This window comes from Xiphophorus couchianus, chromosome 21 (assembly GCF_001444195.1).
Source record: "Xiphophorus couchianus chromosome 21, X_couchianus-1.0, whole genome shotgun sequence".
Taxonomy (NCBI): domain Eukaryota; kingdom Metazoa; phylum Chordata; class Actinopteri; order Cyprinodontiformes; family Poeciliidae; genus Xiphophorus; species Xiphophorus couchianus.
Genome location: NC_040248.1, coordinates 12,682,858 through 12,700,400, shown reverse-complemented (window position 1 = coordinate 12,700,400; position 17,543 = coordinate 12,682,858). Strand labels below are relative to the sequence as shown.

The 17,543-nt window shown below is 38.2% G+C and overlaps 1 protein-coding gene and 1 long non-coding RNA gene across 2 annotated transcripts in view; one reads left to right on the top strand and one right to left on the bottom strand.

Annotated features, from left to right (window-relative positions):
* Nucleotides 1-917, bottom strand: part of kcnb2b (potassium voltage-gated channel subfamily B member 2b) — a 94,665-nt gene extending 93,748 nt beyond the window's left edge. Inside the window, exon 1 of the mRNA XM_028005597.1 lies at nucleotides 476-917. The gene's annotated coding sequence lies outside the window, so the exon portion shown is untranslated. The remainder of the gene's footprint in view (nucleotides 1-475) is intronic.
* LOC114137084 (uncharacterized) lies at nucleotides 861-6,033 on the top strand. The gene is made up of 3 exons (XR_003593939.1): nucleotides 861-966; nucleotides 1,636-1,716; nucleotides 1,789-6,033. It is a non-coding gene; the product is annotated as an uncharacterized LOC114137084 (long non-coding RNA).
* The last annotated feature ends 11,510 nt before the right edge of the window (nucleotides 6,034-17,543 follow it).

The window sequence follows — 17,543 nt, the reverse complement described above, 5'->3', positions numbered from 1 at the left end:
ATAAAATTCAACCTTAGCTATTTATCTATAAGTATGGCAGAAACTTTGGAAGATTATCCATCTGTCATATGTTTTTTTTGTTGTTTTTTTAGCTTAGTTACATTTGGCCTTGGCCATTTTGAATAACAAATTTGAATCAGGACTTGTTGTTTCACAAGGTATATTATGTGTGTGGAAAAGAAAAACAATAAAAAAAACACACATGTATGTGTGTGTGTGTGTGTGTGTGTGTGTGTGTGTGTGTGTGTGTGTGTGTGTGTGTGTGTGTGTGTGTGTGTGTGTGTAGGGGTGTGCGTATACACTGCAGCATACCTGTTACACTGTAAGTGTTCAGTAGTCACTCTGAGCCCCCTCACAATCCACCACCTACCTCCCGTATCAGTTCTCTTACAGCTCACAAATTCCTTTTGGTCTCAGTGTAAAGTTACAACAGGCTAACAATGTTATTAATGTCGCATTAAATAGCCAGCCTCACCTTGCCGCTGTAAACCAGCCTTTTCATGCAAACTCCTCTGTGTCCTAAGGGAGCAGAGGTGGAAAAACGAGCCGGGATCCCCCTTCAGTTAGGCGGATACGACTGAGGGGAGCACTCCGCGCACACAACGGGCGTCCCACATTATGTGGGAAATTAGTGTGAGGAGAAAACACAGACAGATAGAGAAAGAGGTGGAGGGAGGAAAAACAAAAAGAAAGAAAGAAAGAAAAAAAAGGTTTTAATCCTTCTCTATGAACGACCACATGGACCGCTTCGCCATCGGAAAGCTGAGTGCCCTGCGCCTTTCCAGCACCTAAAAAGCTCTGAAGAAGACTGGCTCTCTCAAGCGCTGTCAATGCAGAGACGTCGAGCGCGTAAAAAGAAGGCAAGGGGAAGGAGCGGGATGAGCGAACTGCGGAGTGTCCCGCTGTGTACTATAGAAAGGAGGAGCGGAGAGACGCGCGCTGCACAGGCTGCACCGCAGCACAAAGGTGATGACCAAATCACACCCGGCAGCAGGTTGCTCTCCCGAAGTGAACTTAATAAAACAACGCTAAGCGAAAAATTATGCTTCGCATAATTGTTGCTTGTTGTTTTACTTTTATTGTTCGACATACAAGAACATCTAGACCGCGCATGTGTGATTAGAGCAGATATAGATGTGCGGAAACTAAGCGAAATAACAAACACACATCCTTCCGCGTGTGCCATAACGCAATGCCTCTTCATATCATGGAGGCGCATTTTGCCGCAGAAGACTTTTCAGTGTAATGACCATGAAACGTAGAGTTGCTCCTATTCGAAGTGCAGAATAAAGTCTGTTCCTGCTGCACAGCTGTGAAGGATCTTCTCTAAAACAAACGAAGACGTGTTTTATTTTGCTCTTTCTAATAACAGAATTCAGTTTAGATCCTCAACTTGTGTCTCCAAAACCCTTTAAAGACAATGGGAAGATAGAAAAACATGCAACAAGGTTTTTGGTGTATGTCACTTTCTAGATTGAAGTTTCTGCCTATTCTTGTTTGCATCAGTACAGTCAGATTGAATTGTTAGTGCAACACTTTTCAAGTCACTGATTATCAGTCGGGTTTTGCCATAAACTGCATTGTCTGGCTGTACGTTCAGTTACTTTCCATTCACCTTTCTTTCTACACTGACAGAGTTCTCTGTTTTTACTGAAGAAAAATATCCCCTACGCATGATGCTGCCACCATCGTTCTGTGAGGAAAGGTGCATCCATGGTAATGAACTTTACATCACTCAATGTGTGTTTTTTGGAATGTTGAACTAATATTTATTTGTTCTATCAACAGATTCTTCCATCCAAGCTGTGGATCTCTGCAGCTCCTCCAGAGTTACCATGAGGTGGTTCTCTAATGCCCCCGTTGCCTGGCTTGTCAGTTTCGGTGGACCGCCATAGATTTGTCTTGTATCATACACTTAAAAAAAAATCTAAGGTTCCCAAAGATTTGGATTTTGTTTTTATGCACCAAACATTATTTTGAACTTATCCACAACTTTACTCGTGGCTCATCTATTGTATTATTTGGTCTTTGTGATGCTGTTTCCTCAAAATGATGTGATTCTTTATGTTTGTCTGTCCCATTAACCCCCCCCAACTCTTTATATTCTATCTATGCATCTACGTTCTTCAGTTTGAATGGATACCAGCACATACAGTAGGTATCCTAGCATAAATGTCAACTGAAGATTTTTTTCCACACCTCAGCAGTTTTGCTGAAATTTGATTACACATTGCATATGTGTAATTGATTTGCCTTCCATGTTCCTTCTTTCCTTTGACAAACAATCAATAAGACTGCATTGACTAAACCAGCCCTTTGTATTCGTGATGTCCTAAACCCCACGGGCACTGCATGTTTGGAAGGTCACTATTTTGTGGCTCACGATCAGCTTCTGGTGATTAAAGGTCACCTACAGCATATGTAACTTTATTACTTATATTACCAGGTGTTAGAAAGAGATGTGATGTGGATATTAAATTTCCTCTGTGATCCGGAACATAATTTAACATGACAGCACCCAGTTCTAGGAAAAGGGTAGCCATCTCGACCCCCCGATAGTGAAATTTAAGATATTAACAAAACTGCTGATGAAACAGTTGTTCATTAGGCGACAGAGAGATTATTAGGGGTAATTGCTTGTGTCTATTCTCATTAATTTTCATTATCAACCTGGCAGCCAATCAGGCAATCCCCTGAGTCAGGATATACCAGATTGCTCTGATGTTTCACTGGAAATGATCACCAAAGTGAGCATGGCAGCCTCTGTTGCACTCGGAGCGTGCAGCGTGGGACATGCTTGCAGTAGATGCCTCCCTCCTCTGTGGATGTCAGCCTGCATGCACTGGTTCTCCAGAGAGTTGAAGGCAGCTTGCATCTTCTTTCCATGTGGGTGGAATAACTCTATTTACCAGCGTGATATCTATAATTAATATCTTAGCAATGGATCAGAATAATTGTAATATGTTGTTTTATTCCCAGAATGTTTGAAAGGATGAAGATGTTAATTTTTTTTGTCATTTCCATGTATTATGTGGGCATGTGAGCTTGAGTGGGTTGTTCTACAGCTACCCAAATAGTAGCATAATGTTCAAGAGGCAAATTTGACCGGAGAGCCAGATAAAGTTTAATATCCGGTTGGCTAAATCAGCTAGCCGACAGTTTCACAGTTATTCCGACTGATTTAGAATGACTGAATCAGCTGGGGGGTTTTTTTGTTTTCAATTAACCTCCAGTGGCCTCGTAAGTCCAACAAGTGTTAAAATCATTAAACTTAAGTTTAAATAGCATGAAAGTTCAATAAAGATGAGAATGTATGGATGGACATCGGTTCTGTACAACTTGCAATGCTTAGGCAGGGGGATTTAGATTAGGAATAGCTGTACAGTTACATTTAATATTGCTGATGAGGGCCGGCCGAGAGGAAAACTTTGAATGTGCAGAAGTGGTTCTGTGAGGGTTTTATTAACTGTCCGGCAACAGTGTTTTATCTGTAGTAGGCAACCAGCATGCTAAATGTGGAGGTGTGGCGTGAGCAATGTTCAAAATTAAAACTTGGTGACTGTCTTAAAGGACTAGTTTAGTTATTAGGGGAGACTAATTAACTTGTTTCCATTGTTGTAAAAAAAACAGAAAAGTTTAATGGACAAAATATTTCATTGTTATATCAAAGGCCATACACCATTCTTGTGAAACCTGGAACATTTTTTCCCGTGTTTTTTAATTTATTTCCCGTCTTCTTCCCCTTCCCCTCTTCTTCTTTTCTCTATGTTATTTTATGTATTTAAATTCACCTATTTAACTGTTTTTGTCAGTGTTGCCAGTTCCATTTTGATTTTGTGACCTCTGGTGTTCAGATGGTAATTTCTTCAATCAACTTGTTAACATAGAAAAGGGTCTTATGATATAAGAAAAAAATAACCCTAATGAAGGCCAAGCTTGCTTGCAGTCGTTAAAGGTCAAGGTTATTTTGTCTTGAATTGTTATACAATAGAAAATAATTGTAAATATTTTCCACTTCATTCATTTTGTCTATTGGATACGTTTTTGGCTACTTGCTTTTTTGTATTTACTGAATTTCTTTTTTCTTGCTGAAAATAGGAAGCCTCATACATTTGAGAGATGTTGGACTTTGACAGGAGTTCACTGTGAAGCATACTTGTTGTTTTAGAGCCAGTAGGCACAGCATATCTATCAAAATGCTCCTGACCATGCAGAAAGCAACCGGTCAATGTGAAACAGATCTCCTTTGCAAATGTCACACTTCTCTCTGGACCACAGCACCTAATCATAATTTTATCTCCCTTGTTTTTTTCTGTTTCTCTGACTCACTTTAGCAGTTCAAGTTTTATATCTGTCTTTTGAGAAAACAAAGCATTATTATTGCTTAATATTAGATCCAAGCTATACAAACAAACATTGCCATCATCTGCCAATTATAAACTGCCTGGTTTGGTGCCTGTGATCTAAATGACATAATATCTTAAGTTTGTTTGAAGTTATGTAAAATATGTACAGCTGAGTAGAAATCAGAAACATTTGGAACATGAACACTTTCATGATGTCCTTCTTGGTTCAGTGTGTTGTGCTCAGTGTGGTTCGTCTTAGCTGTGCTTGAGATCAGCCTGAGGCTCTTTACCTGGGGATTTTGCCTTTGGGTTTTTCTCCTACAGTTCTGTGTGTTGAAGCAATCTTTAAAGGTATTGTACAACCCTTTTCATTCCACTAGAAATTGGAACCAGGCTGTACCATTTCTGAGAAGTTTCTTGTTGATAGTTTTGGTTTTTACTGAAAGTTTAATGCTTGCAGAAAGTTGGAAAAACATATTTCCTTGGTCCGAACCATTTATATTAGGGGAAAAACAGCTGAAGTAATTAAGTGTTCAAACAACTCAGTGACAAATGATTGTTTTGTGTTTCTTATTTTACATAAAAGTATTTTTGATATCAGTACTAATGAGTACTATGTTCTTGTGTGAAGGTTGGTTTGTTTGGAGCAGGACCAAAATGGAGGCTGCGGGAGGGAATTGCTATGTGGGCCATGTTTAAATAAATAAAATTCTATTGAAAGTTGCCTATTAATGTTAAGACAAGATGAAGAAATGTTTTAATACAGAAATGCTTGCTTTTGCAACAATTGGGAACACTTGACCTGAAAGATGTCCGGCAATGATTGAGAACTGTCAAAAGGGACAGCCACAAATGGCTAGCCACAAACTGGCTGTTCACAAAGTGCTCTGTCCAGGCACATTAGTGGAAATAAAAAAACATGTGGTACTAAATGATCCCCAAGATGCAGGAATAACCACAGTCTTGACAGGACTGTGAAACAAGGATAATTCTTTCATGTTTTGTTGAAGGACCCAAAAGCTGTCAAAACAAGTAAAATGTGTATTTAATGGATAGCAGTCCAAAATGGAGCCACCGGGGGTTTCACAGAAACCAGGAATATTTGAAGAAAAATGGAAACCCACACTCTTTCCTTCCACCTAACTTTCTATTGGGCTACATCATCAGTGACCTTATGTAATTAGTTTTCTCTGTGAAAACTGTGACATCAGCTGATTTTTGTATTTTTATGATTTACGAGAGATAATCATCAAGATTAACTGGAATAATTGCTTGAAATATTTTACTCTGTGTGCCTTCTGTATGTTTAGAAAATATGTTTTATTTTATTATTATTTACAGAAATAGATAAACCGTTTCGTCAACATTTTAATGTGTTCACATGCACCTGAAAAGCTGCATTGGTCATTGATTGGGGTCTTAACCAGGTTTTTATTTGCTCATGACAAGAAATATAGTCCAAATAGTCCTGTATATAAAGTAAATTTGGAACAAAACAACTGAATGCTGGAATTAACTGTGAGCTTCTACAGGGGTGGAAGAGCAAAAGTCAAAGTGATTTAAATAACAAGTAGCATTCAATCGATGTGGAATACCATTCTATGAATGGAATACTTAAATTGATTTGAATGATTCTAATTAAAATAACACATGGTTGAAGAATATATTGATTTCCCTCACATGGAAATCCCATGCTGCCCTTTTTTTCATTAAATACTTTTGGTAAAATTAAAGTAAAAGTTTGCGTGCGTGCATGTATTGGTGTGTGTGTGTTGTAGTTCATAAGAGGGAGGAAATGCTCCACACACTATTTCTTTTGTTTGGCTATTTTTAGCTGCTGCCCATGTCAACACTGACATCCACACGCACACCCACACACACAGCTACCTACCCACCCACTGTGGGCGGCTTTAGTATAATGATCTGCGTCGCAACCATTAATCTTTGTCTTGTCTTCATTCATCCCACAAAGGCACCTGTTCCCCTCTGATGTTGCAAGCTTGGCGTATTGTGTCAAAAATACCCAGCACACAATAAGAACGCTTTGGTATTCGCCTGTGCAAAACGACAACTGTAGCATGCAGGGGTCCTCCTCAGGGGCGTAGGGGTCTTTGTGTGTACTGTGTTACCATGCAGCTACTAAACAGTGCTTTGAATCCAACTCAGGACCTTTGCAATATATCATCCCCCTCTGCATCTCCTCATGTTTATTATCTTTCCACTCTGCTATCAATCAAAGTGAGGGAACTATGTCCTGAAATATTCTTTAAAAAAAAAAAAAAAAAAACTTTTTCATGTGACTGTCCACAGCACTGTGGTGCAGCAGACGAACACAGATGTGATTGATTACCACTTCATCTGGCTGGTTATGTTTGCATAATACCTCCCAGCCCATGGATCACAAATGAAATGGATTTCGTTTGGTGTTTTTACTGTCACTGGCATCTCTGCAGGGGTAGTCTGTTCGATACTCTCGCAGTCATGTTGTCCAGAGCATGCACTCTTACCACAGTCAGACAGAAAAAACAAACAAAACACACGCACACACACACAAATGCAAATCTCTGCCCACCTCAGCGTTGTTGTTTACCAAAGAGGGAATGCTGTTTCTTTTGTTGCAGCTCAGCACAACCTCTGGATTTCAGGAGTTTGTAGCACACTCATCAGCATTCATCGGGGTGAATGGTACCTCCTCTCCGGGTAGACAAGATACAGATTGCTGCTCCTTAACCCAAAGGGCTTGTGGCAGCGTGGTGATATGAAAATAATGCAGTCAGGCTAATTGGAGCAAAAGCACCTGTGTTGGCATTTTTGACCTGCTGGTGCTTTTGGGGGTTATCTTATGAGAAAAGCTTTTTTGCAATCCGGGCATGTGTAACACCTCCAGCCTGTTCTAGTGATCACTGTGCGTTGTATTCGAAAGTGAAAGACAGACAGGAGAGGCCATGGGATGCATAGTAATGAGGTCATGGTGATGTTGCTGGCAGGTTAGTTGGACTGTATTGAATTGTTATTCCTTACCTTACATTTGTAACTCTTTTGAGCTCAACCTGTAATATTAATGTCTACTGCATTTGTAAGAAAATAGCTGGATATTTTGGATGTGCAGCATACATTAACCATCCTTCCCTATTTTAAAAGGGGAGTTTAATGAAAATGTTGCTTTTTTTCTTTTAGCTTTGTGTCATGTTACAATGTTATTTCCTAATCAACAAAACATTTCTAGAGTGTTGCTGTGATTCTTTCATGAATGTTTGAGGCATGTCACTTTATCACGTCTGGAAAACGACACATGGCTTCAACTTCTGATGAATAAAATAGGTTTATAGGATTGTCAGGAACAACAGTGCCATGTAGGGAAGTGAGTTTTTCATCACCATGGACTAAAATAGTGAAAGAAAGAAGACCTTGTCTCAAGCTGAAACATATAAACTTAATTGAAATTTCCAGCTATTAAACTGATAAGCATGGCGTTGGTGGTATAATCCTGGAGTCTGCTTTGCTGCCAGTGATACTGTTGTATTGGACAAGGAAAATAGATAAATGAAGATGGAGGACTACCTCTACTTCAAGATTACTACAAATTAGCAGCTCGATGACTGAAAGGTGGACACAGTTGGGGGGCTCTGGAAGCACAATGATCAAACATACATATGGTTTCTAAAATAGTCTATCCAAAACCTTGACCGTAACCATTCTCAACAGGAAACTAACTAATTTAAGTTTTTTTTTTTTTAGATTTTTGATATAGAGTGGCAAATATCTTGTCTCCAAATTGTGTTTGGTGGCTTTAAAATGTCTCTCGCTACAGAAACCAAGCAGATTGCATTGATTCACTTTCTTACAGCATTAAATCCGAATACTACGAGCACATAGTACTAGTATTATTGAGTGGTTTGTGCAGATTTGACCCTGTAAGCATACTTTCGACCCTGTTTGGACTGAAAAAAGTTGTGCACCAATGTTTTGTATATGAGATTAAAACTCCAACCTGAAAAGCCCACAGATCAAAGAAATCAATAAAAGCCCCAGATAAATATCACATTTATGGCCATAATGAGTGTTTGTAAATTTCAGACCAGATATGTGGACAGGGAAGCTTGGATGCTAATCACATTTATTTCATTCTAAGTTTAGAAAAATTGCGTGCTTACACTTCTATAAGTCAAGGAGTTGCGTCAATGCTGTTGTCGCTTGTGTAATTGGGTCCACAGGTAGTGCCGGGTGTTATGAGTCTCTTTGGAAAATAATGTGAATGATTAATCATTTGGACAGAAAACCCAAACTTTGTTCACTCCAGGGAGGGATAATAAGATGGCACGGTTTTTTCTCTCTCAGCACAGATAAAGCAGAAATGCTGGTGAATACCATTCAAACATGTAATGACAGATTGTGTTCAATACATAAAAGTATTTTATGTTAAAAGGGGATGGGAGCAGTGGTTGTCCCTAAAATGCTGGCATTATATTGCTGGTGTTCCAGCTTGGTGTAATATTAACGTAGTATTTAACGTCAAACGTACTTCTGGCCAGATCAGATGTATTTTGTGGGAGCATTTTGTCTTCAGTTTGATGACTTGTGCAACGTTTAAAGACTCCAGCAGGACAGTCAAATAAAGCAGGAATAGTTGTGACATAAAAATACTGCCAGATTCTTTGTACAAACTATGTTTCCCCCCCCACTTTAATCTGTCTTTTTTTAATCCTCAATGTTCAATGAATATTCAGTACTGCTGGCCTTGCATAAACAGTGCATGTGTGTGTGGTTGCCTCGTAAATTTGCATTAATCAATTTATCAAGTTTCTGTTTGCTACAGCATGGAGCTGAGTTGCTCGGTTGCTAGGAGAATCCAGTGATGACGTGTCAGCCTTTAAAAAGGTTACACCTTTTGAACCTTTGGTTCTGGAGAGGACAAAGCTCTCGAAAGCCTGTGGAACAGGCAATCTGTAGGTGGAAGAGATGAAACTAATGACTTTCATGATGTAGCTACTCCTTTACACATCATACAGTTAATGACCCCCCATCACAATAAGATATAAAAAGTGGTGCTCAGCACAATGTCACACAATGAAATCTAAATTATAGTTCCCTTTACTTATTCTGGGAAGTGAGAACCATCAGGAACTTATCCTGGAAGTCAGAATTCTTTGGAAAGTCAGGTTTTTCAATATCCTTTACTTCTGAATCCAAAGGGTTGGTCTCTCCCTCAATGCCAGAATATCCTGTTCTCTCGATGCCATCAAAGATCAGTGGAATCAGACCAACATGTTTTCGCTTGAGCTATCTTTTCCTTAGCTCTCATTCTTTAGATTATGCAGTAACATCCAGTGTGTTTTTAATATTAACCTAATCTTTGCAGTCTCTGAAATCAACTAGTCTTCATTCAGATGCACATTTCTTTCCTTTGAAAATCCTAAAAAAAAGTTACAATAAATGTTTAACAAATGACTGGCTTATATTTATCTTTTTATGTATGTTTTTACGCAAGTTTCTCAAAAAAAAGGGTAAGGGAGCAACAACTTCTTACTTTGCTGAACTCTGTATTATAATCACTAAAACAGTGGATATTACGTCACAAGCGAATAAAATTTAATGTTGAAAGAAAACTCATCATGGAATTGCAGAATGTCTGCATTATGATCCACCGATGCATATTCTGGCATTTATTTTTATTGTGTAAATGTAAACATACACATTTTAACTAGATATATACAGAAACCTCTATAATTGTTCATCTTTTTATTTGAGAATATTTTTTAGAAGTGGAAAAAGCTACATGTTAATAGCAAAAATAGATGTAACAGAAGCATTTAAAATTTTCATCATTACTTTTTTTTACTATTCAAATTGTCGAAAAAAGTTGAATTAGTGATGTATGACTCCCTGTTTCCTGTGGTGTGTGTATGATGTTTCTCCCAGACACTCAAAAACAACAACAACAACAACAGAACAGGTTATTCAAATATGGTACATAGTCATTATTCTTCATAACTAGGAAAACAATCAAGCAACTCAGCTAAGCTTGTCCATAAATGATGCAAACACTTAAATTGCGTTAACAAAGACATAACATTTCCTAAAGATGAACAGCAAGTTGTGACTTTGAAAAAAAAAACAAAAAACAGGAGACCAACTTTCAATGGGATCACATAAGCCACATAATAGGACAGTAATGACTGCTAAGTGCTCAAGGGTCAGAGTTTCAGCATGTTGATGGGTGGTGGTGGCTGGTGTCCTATAGCATATAATGAGATAGCCCGAAGGTACAAGAGCTTTTATTCATCTGATCATGTTCACCAGAAAGGCTCATACTTGATTTAGATCCCAATTTTTCACTTATTATTCATGATTCTTTTTGAAAACAGACCACCTCTGGCCCCCAAAACAACAATAATAATTTAAAAGACAAAGGTGCAACTAAAATAAATGATTTTTTTAAATCTAGTACATTGGGTTCATCTTTAGACATTTTTAACTTATGATTTTTATAATCATGCACAGCATAGTTCCATAGCAAAACTCGATATCTTAAAAATGTATCAGTTATCTCTTGTTCTAACTTATAATGGTGCAATGCTAGGTAGATTTCAGTAGATTGACGCTCTGTAATCCTCCCAGTATCCTGCTTGTTTTAACCTTATGTCTGCCATCTACGCAATTATAATCATCCCTATTCATTTACTTCATCTTTTTGTAAGATTTAACTAGCAAAGAAAACAGATTAAAAACGTATGCCAACTTACAACTGGTGCAGACACACAAAATGCATTGCATTCTGAGAAAAACACATCATTATGAAACATAACCATCACAGGGACATTTAAATCTGACATGTTATGCAGTTCATCATTGAACACGTGTTCCTAAAATACACAATTCCAGGCAATCTGTCCTAATTTTACAAGTTCACTTCTTACTACCATTTCCCCCACAACAGTAGACTGTGTATCCATTTATCTCACTTTTGTTGTCACTGTGAATAAAATCCAGTTTACTGAAGTTTTCATACATTTAAAGAAAAGCAAGAGAAGCGCGAGTTGTTGCTAGCTTTTTTGTGGGTGACACAGTTTTACTTTAGATGCCTCTCTTCAGCTCTGAACACAGAGACAAAAGACATAAATTGATACAGCAGAGACTCGAAACTCAGGAACAGTGAACAAATTCACATTAATAAGGTAGTTACAAGAAAACGCTTACATGCATACAAAAGCTGCGATGGGTGTGTCCCACGTCTCGCCCGTTGACTGCTGGGCACCATTTCATTGTAGCGCTCCTGTAATGAAACAGAGTGACAATACTTGAGAATTAATGCTCATACATTCTCTCCACATGATGTGTGTCTGACTAAGCTTGAGCTATTCTGTGAAGAAAAAAAAAAGAGTCAAAGCTGGAACAGACATACCCCAAATGACATTGCAACTTTAATTGCAGCAAAACTGAGTTCTACAAAGTGTAGACTCAGGGAAGGTGAATATAAACACATAGCACAACCTTTACACCAACTTCCAATAATGAATCACTTGACGTTGGTCCATCACATTGAATACCAGTAAAATACATACAATTCTGTGGTTGTAATGTGACAAAGTGTGAAAATCTTTTAGAGTTGTAAGCACTTGCATGGCATTGAAAATGATTTTCAATAGCAACTCAGTTTATTTCGGCTTCTTTTAGTTTTTAAAGAGCATACTATTTAAATAACCTGTTAGGTCTTCCAAAGTCAAAGTAAGCATTCAAAGATATGACATTATACAAGTTCTTTGCAGAAAATGTTAAAATGTCAGGGCCCAAAAGGCAAACAGCCAAAGCTTTGCATATTTTCTTCTTTCGTAAACATTGCAAGTCTCCCACAGTCTAGAATACCAAATAAGTATTGCATAAAATATTTAATCCTCCCCTCAATATGCAAATTAGGGGCAAGGTACTCAAGAATTTGTGAAATAAAAAGTAATGGGAACGGCAGGGCTGATAGATGCACTGCAGTTGTTTACTCAAGCACCTAAGCAAGAAACACACAAAAACACCTTCATTTCGGGGATTATTACAAACACCATTGATAAACGCATCGATTTCCTCTTTTTTGTCTTTAGTGCAAGTTCTCAAGAGGTTCATTTCAGAAAATTCTTTTCATTTTTTCTGAGAAGCAAATATTGTTACTACCTTTTCTGTGTGCTTTCCTGCTCTCGCTCTCTTTCAGTGACTCTCATATGCAAATACAAAAATAACAGCAGTCTATTTTGCATTTAATTGGCCAGAAAGAAAGGTGAACTAAATCTACTAGTGTAAAATTCCTCCATAGTTCTTCCTTATCTAAAGAAGACAATATTGTATGTATAAGTAGAAATTCTGTGTGTTCTGAAAATAGCCTCAGATGTGCATATTATGATTGCAGAACATACAATTTGTTTGTCTAATAACTGAATATTTCATTCTTCTTAAGGATGGTGTAATGATCATCGTGTCTGGCTAATGTCACACAGTTCTTTATTGCCCATCCCTGGAACAGAGTAAGCCATCAGTGGAAGCCAATAAGGTTTTTCTTGCCACTATAAATCTCAGGCTAGCCTTCTTTCCTAGCAGTGCCTTAAACAAAATAAAACATTATTTTGTCCCTGTTGCTTTATAACCTACCAAAGGTCCGTGTCGACCCATTACATTTTCTGTAGAAGAAAAGTAAAGTTTATCCCAGTCCTATGTGAGGTAATGTCCTTTTAGCTCAGAAACCGATTTAGGAAAACGCCGGCCACGATTGATTTTTTTTTCTTTTACTGTGCTTAAAAATCACACTCATACAAATCCCTATTGACAAGCCAAGTTCAGTGCTGATCCATCATGCAGCATGCTTTTGGCAGTCATGTGTATCTTATGCCCTCGTCCAAATGTGGAGTAATAATGAGACGTATCAAGATGAGATATTGCTGTCGCCTAAAAGGACAACCCCCAAGAGGACAAATGGCTGCTCTTTGGATCATTGCGCCCACATTAACCTTCTCGTGCAGGGATCACGCACAAGCTTATACTTTCATGTGGGAAGGTTATCAGAATACCATTTCTGGTGCCTCTGACAGCCCTTTCTGGGCCTTTCCGGAAGACAAGAGAGAAATGAAGCCTTCCAAAGAAATGCCGCACAAGCATTTGGCAGGAATGGAAATGGCATCCCTCTGGTACACCGTGTCTCTTGCCTGAGATAAAGGGTGGCACACAATTGAACTCTATCAATTTTATTACAGTGGAAAAGGAAAGAGTAACTAATTAAGTAAATTTTATTTTAATTAGTGATCCCTCAAAGTGAGACATTTGAAAAACCCAAAGGGATCATTGAGCAGCAGTTTCAAAGTGACTCTGGAGAATGTACCAACTCTGGAAACGTACCAGCTAGAAGTCAGCTGAGAAAATCAAGAACTACAGTCTGCAGTCGGTTTTCTATAAATCTGTGTAACTGTGACAAAGTGGTTCAGTTTCTGTTCACCACTTGTCCCTTACTCTTATTTCTGATTCACGTACTTCCTATAGTTGGTTATAATGCTTAAATTTAAACATTACTTTGCAACGTTGCTTCACTTAATCTCCTGGGTTTGTTTGTGTTAGCATTATGTTGGAGTTTCCATCTATTTATATGTTTAGGTTAAAGCTACTACTTCTGGACTATTGTTTGAATTTGTTTATTTTGCTTCAAAGTATATTCATGGTATTTGTTTTCCTTTTTACTCACCATTGTTTGTTCCTTGTAGATCTGCAGCAGGGCAGGAGTGTGGGAGGGGCCGGCCCAGTATTTCCTGCTTAAATGGTGGATGATGTCACTGATCACCTTGCTGGGTTCTACCAATTAGAGGGTTTTCTTTTGAGTATTTCTTTGTTTGTTTTTCTTTAAAGTAGCTTTTGAGTTATGTTGTATTACATGGTTTATTTTGCAGAACATTTCATTATGTAGATGGGTTTGTAAATTAGATTAATAATTTTATTCTTGTTTCTCTGTTTAGATTTTTTTTTTTTTTTTGACCCTTTTAATTGTGGCTTGGTCCACTCAAGTGCAGGTGTGTTGCCAATTGGCTATAAAAACAGTGAGTTCTTGGATGCTCAGTAGGGGGTTGTCAGAGTCAAAAGTAACAAATAAAAGTCATCAGAAGAATCTGGAACTGGTGGCTGATCCTGGTTTTTAATGTTCTTCTTACTGATCCTTGACCACACTACTTTACAGTAACCTAATCAGCTCCAGCCAGATTCCCTAGTCCTGCTACCTTTTAGGCATGAGGAACTAAAAGTAACATTACTCTGAAATTTTGTCCATTTCATTGCAGTCAAAAAAGCTAATTTTGTTAATTTAAGTCTGTTTAACTATTGTGAAGAGGACTCAATTGCATCGATGTGTTCTGGAGACTCACAGCAAAATGAGGTAGCTGAACATAATATGAGTAGGATATTGCAGGGCTTTGTAATGACTTTAAAAAGGACAAAAAACATTATAGGCCTACGCCATAGTTCACTTCTGATGGTGTTAGTGTGCTCGTCTTTAGGTGAAAAAGGTTGTGCAGCATTTTTACATTTGACATCTAGGAAGATTAAAAGAAATTACTTCTAACTCAAGCAAACTCAAATCAAAGTATACACAAAATACAATGTTCACTTTAATAGATAACTCTATTAATACAACGTCATGATGACGTCATTGCGGCATCACGTGACTCCCTCCCAGTGAACTTTAATCCGAAAACAGCTTTGTTTGAATATCTGAACCAGGAAAATGTTTGACACTGAAAATTACAAGCTAGGATGGATATAACAATTGAGGCGTGTGCACCCACGACACTACGAACCATGCCTGTTGGTGCTGAAACCAAAACGTAAGTTATGTCGAATGTGCGCGTGTTTGCCTCCTCCGTCACAATGATCTTTGAGATATACATTTGCACGGTAATTTGTATCCTACTTTTCAGTGACGTTATTGTTTAAATGTATGTTGTTTATCTGGTGTAGCAAACTTATAGCGTGTTTTCTTGTATCCTCTTGATCTGTCTTTCTCTCCTCTATCCTTCCTATCCCCTCATTTCCCTTTCAGGTATTTGTCCCTCCCCTCTCCCGTTCATTTTTCTCATTTTCCATTTCTTTTCCATCTCTGTGTCCACTGTATTTGAAATAAATGCAAAGCAATATCTAATGAAGATATTCTCTCTTTTTTTTTTTTACTTGTTTTTCCCAGCAGTGTGGCACGTCAAGGAAACGCCCAATGGATTTACTTTCACAAGTAAAGATCTGAGCTTATTTGTTTTGAGCACAATAATCTTAAAGCCATCATCCCTCATAATACAACAAACGAATTAGCTCAGTTCTGGACGGTGAATAATTTAAATCAAAAGCAAACATACTACTTTTATCTTTACATTAAGGGATGTACTCATAAACAAAGTCTATTCTTGAACATACAATTTTAACAATACACCTGAAGATTCACTCAAGCCTTCCTGCCGCTGGCTGCTTGTGTGTTTACGGTCTATTGAAATTGTATTAAATACTGTTGTTTTTAATTACTGCATTCATCAGTCTACGCTTTCAGTCCTTTGAAATACAGCTGAGCTGTCTTTACTCCAAGATGTTTAATTGTCCGCTCTCTATTGCCCTCTTTGTATTTTATCAAACTAATTTCTCTGCAACGAAAACCTACAGGATATCTGTCTGAAACTGCCAACTGGAGCTTGTCTGATAAGAGTAATTTTTAGACTAGTGTGAATATTAGGTCTATTTTAGGTCCTAACCTAGTAAATGAACCTAGATAATAATTCTTCTATCAGTCAAACTAAAGGGTTTAAAAAATGCGCAACAGAGTGAAGTCTCTAAGTCTGGGCTTAGCTAAAAGACGTTCGAAACTGCTACTCAGCCATGAATGAGACGACGCTGAAAGCACACTGATAAGGTCATAAATTCTGATCTCAATCTTGGTGTCCTAAACTAAATGATAGAGTGTTTTAGAGAAATCAATAGTCTGCCAGGCTAGAGGAAGAGACGATTTAAAACTGCTGAGATAAAAGTGGAACATCTGATAGAAGATGGAATAAAATTTGTAGAAAGGCAGTGGGGGGGAAAATGGTCTTTTTTCTTATTGCAAGGTCAGCTCTGTTGCTTCGCTTCTCTGGGGAAACCTCTGCCAAATTCACACAAACTCACACCGCAAACATCCCTGCAAATGTCTACCTACACAGTGATGAAATTCGGGAGGCTCTAAGTGGACTTGCAGCATGTTTGCTATGTACACCTTGTACATGAAGAATTATATTAAATTCACAATAAATATCATCTCAAGGTGATTTATATATTAAAAAAATATATTTCACTTCAGTCACACCTACATTCCAGTTGATCCTAGTTATAAAACAGTGCAATAAGTTAGTTTAAACACTGTAAGGAAACCCAGGAATTATTGGGGCCTGCCCATAGCAATGCATAAGGAGAGCAGTACTGACTTGCGAAGCAAGTCAGTACTGCCTCCATGCATTGTATGGCAGGCACCTATTATTCTACACCCAATAGAATGTCTCTTTATTTATTTATATCTTTATAGATTTATTTTTCTTCCATCACCGTTAATGCGGCTCGTACCGCTGCGTGAACCCCCACAAAAGTGGTATCAAAACGTGCGGCTCGATGCCGAGAAGGGAGCTATTATTTTTATAAGGAATTGGACTTACGATGGCGACGTAAAAAGCGAAAAACGAGCCAAATTTCCAACTGCCAAAACGCAGAGCATAACTGACACCAACTGCCACTTTTTTAGAGTGAGAAATGAAGAGAATTTTTGAGCCCAAAATAATTTTGAAATCGCCGTCACGCCCACAAATATCGCACGATTGGTATCAAACTCGGTCCTGACATTGATACGCCTGTCTGCTCCGGTAAAATGTTTTCGAAATTTCTCTAGGGCTTACGGTTTTCTGTCACGGTGCCTCAGAGCAAAGTCATGCGACAGGATTTTCTGTCGCTCTCTCAGGCTCTCTCCCATGTATTTTCATATATTTCTCAAAAATTTCAGATCTGGGCACACCATTTCTTTCTCTTATCGCTGTTAATACTGTGAGTGACGTAGAGATATGAATTGCGGGACTATCGGAGACGACAAATAGCCCTCTCATACGCTTCAAACGCTTTTCGAATATGTATTACGGTTCCCGAACGGGAAGGAGTTGTTTCCAATGCTTTTTTTAGTTC